The following is a 9,148-nucleotide window of genomic DNA, read 5'->3' as shown; positions in this document are numbered from 1 at the left end:
AATTACCAGAGGATTTGGAAAAAGGAAGTACACCAGCCTGCATGAAAAGACAGCGATCCCAGCAGCGATAACTTTAAGGCTCCATCTTCAACCCAACAATAGACCTGATGGCCGGGGAGACTTCTGGAAAGGAACAAAACCACGGCAGCGCCGTGAGCCCCCGGGGCTCATCCCTAGCACCCCTGCCCTCTCTCCATGCATGCCAGCAGTCGGTGAGCTCATGCTCGGTGGCGGGGAGGTGTTTTTTCCCCCATGTTAGGGCTCTCCTTGCATAGCAGCCAGTTTCTGGTGCTGGAAATGCATCGGCTGCTCGTGGGAAGCTCGACGGGCAGCCAAAGGAAGGTCCCAATCAGGTCAAAGGGCAGCAGCAGTAATTATGGGTGCCAGAAACATCCTTTGGATGATTCCAGGGTGGAAACACTGAATTCTAGGTCAGTTTTCTTATTGCAGAGAAGTGGAAGAGGAGCCCCCGAAGCCCTGACCCGAGGAAGCAGGGCAGCTTCCCTCTCCATAACCTTCAGTTGTCGTCTCTGCAGGGCCAGGCAAACCTGGCTGGATCAGATCCTCCTCCCCACAGCCATGAGATTCTCTCTGCCATTACCAGAAAAGTCTCTGGCTTTAGCCCAGAGTGCAGATTTCAGCCCAAATTTTGCAGAGAGAAAGCATTGAGGTGGTGAATCCCCACGAGAGCAGAGCCCTGGGCAAAGCAGCAGCAGCAGCAGTGGGCACCCAGCACTCAGCCGGGCACGGAGCAGGTCCCAGGGCTCTTGGCCAGGCACATCTGCAGGCACTGCTGTCCCCAGCAGGTAAGGACACTGCTGACCCTGCTGCCGCACGGGGACAGACCCTGACCCGTGCAACACAGCCCCGTGGGAAGCCACCATTGCACCTGCATTGTGCCCGAACCGGCTGTCGGTGCCGGAGCTCACAGGGGATGCGATGGGTGAGCACAGGGGAAGCCACCTCCAGCTGAGCACCCTGGATGTGGTCCCTTGACACCCTCCTTCAGCCAGAGGTCACCCCTGGCCCCGGGACACGGCGGGTGCTGGCCCGGCTGGGGGGGCATGGGACTGCTCGGCTGCCCACCCGTGCTGGCCTCCGCGGCGCGCGGCTCCGCTCGTGCCCCCGGCAGAGTGCTGCCTGGCTCAGGCTCTTTATCTGCTTTCATTTTCCATGCACACCTCTGGGGCACTGTACAGATATAAAATAATCAAAATGACAGTCCCCAGATAAAGGCCACTTTTGTTAGGAACACACCAAGTTCTCATGTGAAAGCATACAAATGGCAGTTTATTTTCTATCTCAGCACCTTCTGGGTCCTGCAAGCATTGAATACCTTGCAAGTCCATTGAAAAATACCCTGGTCAGCTCTTTCACACCCGTGAAACACGGTGCAGCACATAAAGTCCAGCGCCAGGAGTGAATAACAGCAGCTTTCATTAACTGTCAAGCGAAACCAGAGGCAGGCTGAAGTGCTAATTCCAGTTGGGACCCGTTCAATAGCAAATTAACCTGCCAGTGATCTCCCAGTAGGCTACTGAACAGAGGAGAAGGAATAATTTGAAACTAGGTTTGTAGAGGTAGGTAATATCTTTTTTATTAGATCAGCAGATAATTTGTAGCCAGATATTTATCCAACCGGCCGCTGTGCGTGTGAGGGGCCATCTGCCTCCCCCTCTCCCCCCGCAGCCGAGCAATGGTGAAGACCTTTTCTAATCTGTTTGATGGTCAACAAAATCTGAACGGGGTCCGTGACGGACCCTGCGTGCAGGGAGCAGACCGGACCCGCCGTACGATGGCTACGGGCACATTTTTGGTGCCGTCCTTGGAGCTGGTTTCTGCAAGCGCTTGCTCACTGCACCCAAAAGAGGGGAGAGCAAGACGAGGGGCACAGGGCGGGCTGGGGAAGGCTGCATGATGCCCACGAAGCCTTTTTTTCCTTTTCCCCACCGCGTCTGGCCTGGCTGGGAGAGACAGGGCGGCCTGGCAATGAGCGGTGCCGGAGGAGCATCACGTCACCGGCGCAGGCCGCGTTGGCCGCGCAGCGCAGCGCCCGAGGAGGAGGATGCTGTCTCCTGGCAACCCCCGCGCCTGTCACATCCATCAGCATCCGCATCGGCTGCAGCGGGGCCGATCGCCTCTTGCAGCACCCCTCTGCCAAGAGGCTGCAGCGGGGGCCCCGGGGCTTTGATGAGCGCTAACGAGGCCTCCCGGTCGATGCGGCTTCCCGGCTGCAAATCAGCTCCCCACCACCCCCCGAAACGGGCTCTTTGGCTGCTGTGGGCAGGAGGAAAGCGGCTCCGAGGCTGGGCAGTGGCACGGCTTCTCAGCCTGCAAGAGGAGCAAGGGAGCTGCTGCGGCACAGAGGGTCCTGCCTGCAATGCTGGCCGAGATGTTCCTGGTGCTGGCAGGCAGGGACACGGCTGCGGGGAGGTGCTGGCTGCTGCCAGCACGAGCTGCAGGCACCCCCTTCCTGCAGGCTTATGGGGGTCTTCTCCGTGTCCATGTCCGTGTCCCTGTCCCCATCCATGCAGGGCTGCCAGCAGGCTGGGTGGATTGATGGCTCCGTGTGCCCGGGTCCTTCCCCGAATACTCCTACACGCCAGATTTTATCCTTCTGGCATCCAAACGGAAGGAGATGAGGCAAAATATCCGCAAAATATCTGCTGGGGGAGGCAGGGTGCCTCTTCACCCATCCCTCCCTCACCCAAAGGGGCTTTCCAGAGCACCCCTCCCTGCTGTCCCCAAGGCAGAGGCACCCTCCAGGAGCAGCACGGAGTGGGATAAGAGGCAATCAAGGCTGTGAATCGGCCTGGGGCTGTCAGCCAGAGCCTCTTGTGGTGACAGGTGAGCTGCCTGCGTGCCCACAGCCCTGTTTGGGATGTCCAGTGCTGGCCTGGAAGCAGGATGGGGATGGGGCACAGGAAGCGGATGGGACACAGGACGAGTGCTTTCCCTGTGTGAGGATGCGGAGGGGTGGATGGAGGAGGAGCAGAAGGATAGGGAGAGTGGGAGGCGAGGCACAAGTGTCCAAGGGGATCTGCTCCTTCTCGAAGGAGATGTCAGCTCCTGAGCTGCTTTCAGCCAGGGGCTTAATTTGCAACCGATTCAGCAGCATAGCGGCATCCGTGCCGGCAGGGGGGCTGGAGGCTCTCAGCATCCCCAGGCTGTTGCTGGCAGCAGAGAATCCCCAGTGCCCTGCAGTCAGGGCAGCGATGGGATGGAGCGGGAGCGTGAGGAGGAGCAGCCACCGGCTGGCTGCAGAGAGACAGGAGGGGAGATGGGGTGGGGGGGAGATGGGGGGAGAGGAGGACGGGGGGAGAGGGAGCTCCTGGCGAAGAATACGGGAAGGGGAGGCAGACAGAAAAACTAATCGAGGATGATTGAGGGAGGGAAGGAGGGCGAGTGAAAGATTGAGACAGAGTGATAAAGAATATGTCAGACAGACAGGAAAACTAATAAAGAATAATAGGCGCCCCTGGCCAAACGCAGCACACGCACCTGCCCGTGGCTGTGTGTGAGCGCAGGCAGCATGTGCTGGACAGGACACATGGGGACGTGCCCTGTGCCCCCCAGACACATGTCCACATGCACAGCAGCCCTGTCCTCGCTGGGACCCCCTTCCTGGGGGAAGAGATGTGCACACTGCGGCGAGCTGCCCCAAAAGGGCTGCATGCTGTGCTGGCTCCACGCCCTTTGCTGTCTCCGCTGAGCCTTGCAGGCTGCTTGGTTACATGAGAGCTGTCAGGGTGAGCAGAGAAAGCTCCCAGAGCAGCGCCTCGCCTGCATCCTTCCCCCTGCCACCACCCACCTCTGGCTCTGGAAACCCACTGCATCCAGCTCTGGATGGGGCAAGGGTGGATTCACCAAGCCCTGGTGGCAGCTCCGCCCTCTCCCATTTTGGCCTGGGGAGGTGGGATGCTGATCCCAATTTCGGGTGTCACCGTGTCCCAAAGAGGGGCTGGCAGGTGACTTCTGCAAAGGGTCCAAGCGCTGCTCCGGTGCACTGCTGAGCTCAGCCTTTGCTGGGGGCTGTGCTGGTGGAGCAGGTTCCAGCATCGCACTGGGATGGAGACAGAGCTCAGGAACACCAAGCTGGGCTTTATCTCCCCGTTGTCTCCTGCAGGATGGAGTCATGAGCACAATTCAGCTGGTTTCAGGCCAAGCCAGGCAGGGGAAGGCAGCTTCTCCTTTCCATGTTCCTCTTTGGAAATGGCCAGCCCTCCCTGCCTGCCATATTCCCATGGCAGATTTCCCCCAGCAGCCAAAGAGGAAAGGTGCCATCCTTTCTGGTGAGCTTCGAGAAGTATCACTGTGCACCACAGCCTTGAGTGGAGGCAGTTATACTGATAACACAGGGGACGTGCTGCAACTAGTGCCCACCCATGTGTTATGGGATGGAAAGCCTTAGCCTAAGGTCAAGCATCCGTAGGGAAAGGTTTCCTCTGGTCCTTCGCCCCACAGCCCCCCAAGCCTGGCCACAGCTCTTTGCACCTCCCCAGCTCGCAGCCCAGCACTGCTGGCACGCAGACGTTTGCTTCCTTCAAGGCTTTCCTGCTTGCTTCGATTTTTGCTGCAGCTGAGGCGAGTGGAAGTGGTCGGATGGGATGCACGTCAGGGTGATGTGTTCAGTGTGTGGGCACGGCAAGATGACCTTTATTAGCCATTTCCTAATGAATGAAGGACTGTCCCAGCTCTGTGTGGCCTTGGAAAAAAACATTCTGCTGGGAACGCAGTCTGTGCAGCCCTTTCCTCTGATCTGGGATTATTTAACAGGGCAGGAGAAGTGAAAATCAGCTAGAAAGGCAGGCAGAGCATCTCAGGGCTCCGGAGCATCCCTGCAGCGCTGGAGCTGTGACAACACGACAGGCTGGAGGAAGGCTTTAGAGCCCACCCTGACACTGCAAACCGTCGGTTTAAAGCCTCATGAAAAACCTTTTCTCCAGGGGCAAACCTGGTGATTTATGAATCTGGGGCTTCCACAAAGTGAAAGTGGGCTCTGCAACAGCTGCCGGCTGCCTGTAATGAGATCGGGGCGGAGAGGCAGGCTCGGGGAGTTAAGATCTCTCTTACCCTGGTTTTTGGAGGAGCCTAGGGCAGCGAGTGGGAGAAAGCTGCCTGCTGTGAGCAGCGTTGGTGCTGAGCTGCCTGGTGTCAGGCACCGGCTGGGGGTGGTGGGCAGGCGGGGATGCAGAGGTGAGGCCGGTGGGGAGCAGAGCGGGGGTGCTGCGTGCACTGATCCCACCAGGGATTGCAGCATGGTGGAGGGGATGCGGCTGGCTCAAGGTCGGGATGAGACCGGCAATGTGGGGTGAAAGCTGGGCTGGAGCTGCTGGGGGCTGAGATCTGGCTGCGGAGCCGATCTTGGCTTGGGCGATGCCAGTTCCCTGCTCGCAAAGGGGTAAAATCCCCTGCTCTCCAAGTGGCCACGGCCAGCAGCACCCCAGCCTGTCAGTCACCTTGGGGAATGAGCGGGGCTGTGTGCTCTACTGGCCTTCAGCTCGAGGGCCCCCCGCCGAGGGGGCCGGGCTGGCTGTAAATCCCCTAAATCCCCCCTGTCACACCGCCAGGCAGGGACATGGCCGCAGGCTGCCTGGGGCTGCCCCCCCCCAACCCGGCCTCAGCCCCCACAAATCCCAATCATCCTGCAGGCAATTACAGGGGCCTGTCCCGTGGCACAGAGCCCCGAATCCCCCAGATCTCCCCCAGAACTCCCCAGCATACACAGGGATGCGATCTGTAGCCACCACAAGCATGGCAGCCCTGCTCATCCTGCTAACGGCAGTGCGGGCAGCTGAATGCACCTGGGGAGGGAGGGCTTTGAGGTTCCCCAGCACCGTGGCCCTGCTCCTCCTGCGGGATCTCACCATGGGTTGTGGGGGGTGAAGCCCACCCGTGCCCTCTCCGTGTCCGGCCCATATCTGTGGCCCCGCAGCAACCTGTGGGCATCCTGGCATGGAACAGCTCCCCTGCCAGAAGGGTTGGGGCAGCTCCTGAACTGCCTGCAGGTGATGTCAGGTAGGTGGGAGCAGGGGCACGTGGTCTGGGAAGAGCACAGGGACGGTGCCTGGATGTGCAGGGGTGGGATCAGGAAACCCAAGGCACGGATGGAACTGAGCTTGGCAAGGGATGCAAGGAATAACAGGAAGGGATCCCACAGGTGCATTGGCCAGGAAAGAAAGGGCAAGGAGAGCATTCCCCATCTGATAAAGGAGAAGTGGTAATGACAGACATGGAGAAGGCTGAGGGACTAAACTTCTTTTCCTCAGTCTTTGCTGATGGTCAGGCTCCCCATGGCTCTCATTACCCTGAACCTGCAGGTGAGGGCTGGGGGAGCAAAGTCCCTGTCACTGTAAACGAGGAGCAGGTTGGAGACCAACCGATGGAACCGAACAGGCACAAGTCCATGGGGCCCAATGCCATGCAGCGCAGGGTGCTGAGGGAACCGGCTGATGGCCTCTCTCCATCCTATTTGAAAAGCCCTGGCATCCAGGTGAAGTCCATGGTGACTGGAAAAAGGGAACATCACTCACATTTTTTAAAAGGGTAGAAAGAAGGATGTGGTGACATACAGACTGGTGAGCCTCACCTCTGTGCCTGAGAAGATCCTGGAACAGATCCTCCTGGAAGCAATATCAAAGCACAAAGGAGGTGACCCAAGACAGCTAGCATGGCTTCACCACGGGTAAATCATGCCTGACCGATCTGGTGGCCTTCTGTAATAGAGGGACTGCATCAGTTGACAAGGGAAGACCGACCAGTGTAATCTACCTGGACTTCTGTAAGGCCTTTGACAGGGTCCCTCATGACATCCTGGTCTCCGTATCGGGTGGTGGACCATTCAGTGGATAACGAGTTGGCTTGAAGGTCACACCCAAAGAGCGGTGGTCAATGGCTCCATGTCCAGGTGGAGGCTGGTGACGAGTGGTGTCCCTCAGAGGTCTGTCCTGGGACTGGTGCTGTTTAATGTCTTCATCAATGACACGGACAGTGGGACCAAGCGCACCCTCAGCAAGTTTGCAGATGACACCAAGCTGGGTGGTGCAGTTGAGATGAGAGAAGGAAGGGGTGCCATCCAAAGGGACCTGGACAGGCTGGAGAAGTGGGCCCACATGAACCTAATGAGGTTCAACAAATCCAAGCGCAAGGTGCTGCACCTGGGCCGGGGCAATCCCAGACATGAGCACAGGGCTGGGAGAAGAACTCATTGAGAGCAGCCCTGTGGAGAAGGACCTGGGGGTTCTGGTGGACAAAAGGCTCAACACAAGACAGCAGTGCATGCCTGCAGCCCAGAAGGCCAGCTGCACCCTGGGCTGCATCAGCAGAGGGGTGGGCAGCAGGGAAGGGAGATGATTGTCCCCCTCTGCTCTGGCCTGATGAGGCCCCACCTGGAGTCCTGCGTCCAGGTCTGGGGTCCCCAGCACAAGAAAGTTGTTCATCTGTTGGAGTGGGTCCAGAGGAGGGTTACAAAGATGATCAGAGGCTGGTGCACCTCTCCTATGAAGAAAGGCTGAGAGAGCTGGGGCTGTTCAGCCTGGAGAAGAGAAGGCTCTGGGGTGACTTCCTTATGGCTTTTCAGTATTTCAAGGGGGCTTATAAAAAAGATGGAGAGTGACCTTTTGCTCAGTCAGATAATGACAGGACAAAGGGGAATGGCTTTAAAATAAAAGAGGGGAGATTTAGATGAGAGGTTAGGAGGAAATTCCTCACTCAGAGGGTGGTGAGGCACTGGCACAGGCTGCCCAGAGAGGCTGTGGATGCCCCATCCCTGGAGGCATTCAAGGCCAGGCCGGATGGGGCTTTGGGCAACCTGATCCAGTGGGTGGCATCCCTGCCTGTGGCAGGGTGTTGTAACCGGGTGATCTTTAAGGCCCCTTCCAACCTGAGACGTTCCACGATTCTGTGCATGTTGAGCCTGTGCCCCGAGCACCAGGCCGGCACAGCAGCAGCCCACTGCCTGCCCCCAGGCCAGCCGTGCGTCCGCAGCCCCCACTGCAGCAGCAGCCGTGCCATCCCGTCACTCACCCGTGCGAGGAAACCACCATGGTGGGAAATCATCGTCTGGCCACCTCAGCCGGGTCTGCCTGGTCCGGGAGCCACCTCAGCAACATTTAATTTCTTTAAGGATTCAGTGAAAATGGATCAGGTGTTTCTGTGATTTCCACCCAGTTCCCTGTTTCAGGCTTGCAGAAATGCTCGTTGCTCCAGAAGTGAGGACCTGAGACAGGGAACCAAGTAAAGGCAATCTTCTCTGCTTACTGACAGCACTGCTTTAAACTTCACAGGCATTCTTACTGAGCAAGGCCCTGCTGGGACAAAGCCTCAGGAGAGGCAGTCTCCATCAGGAAGACAGTGCTGCTGCACCTGGTCAAAGCCCAAAGAGATCCCAGCCCTCCTCCACTTTGCTCCATGAGCAATGAAGATGAATCTGCCAAATCTGCACAGGCAGCTGCACAGCTGAAGCTGAATGGGGGGGCCCTCAGGAGTCATGAGAATTGAGGTTTCCACCCAAATGCGTGGCCCTGGCCTGGCATCCTCCCAGAACATATGCAGGTCCTACAGTAAGGTGAGGACCCTTGCAAAGCAAACGTGCTTGCAGAACCCAGGTCAGACCAAAGCTTATGCAGCAGCTGGTCCCCTGCTGTTCCTTTTGTATATGTCCCCAGCCCATGTCCCTAGCCCATGGGAGGCCACCAAGCAGGAGGAGGAGAAGAGTGAAGAGGAAGAGGAGAAGAAAGAGGAGGAGGAGGAGGAGGAGGAGGAGGAGGAGGAGGAGGAGGAGGAGGAGGAGAAGGATGAAGAGAAGAAAGAGAAGGAGGAGGAGGAGGAGGAGGAGGACGAAGAGGAGGAGAAGGAGGAGGAGCCACCCCTCTGCACACCTCCGAGTGCCCACAGACCCAGCAGGGACACCAGGGCTGGGTTACTCGACTCCAGTTCGGCTCCTCATGATGCCCAGCCCTGTGGGAGCACCCTGGTCCCACCATACCTCTTCCATGTCCAGATGTGGGGTTCTCAGGCACCAAAACCCACCCTAAAGACAGTACTGACCAGGGGGCCCCGTGCACCCAGTGGTGCAGGGCAGCCGCAGCATCCTCTCAGCAGCATCCCTTCCCCGATCGATATTCGCTGTCATGGAAACCCAACAGTT

The sequence above is a fragment of the Anser cygnoides genome, chromosome 14 (genome assembly GCF_040182565.1).
Source record: "Anser cygnoides isolate HZ-2024a breed goose chromosome 14, Taihu_goose_T2T_genome, whole genome shotgun sequence".
In the NCBI taxonomy this organism is placed as follows: domain Eukaryota; kingdom Metazoa; phylum Chordata; class Aves; order Anseriformes; family Anatidae; genus Anser; species Anser cygnoides.
Note: the sequence above shows the minus strand (reverse complement) of the source record.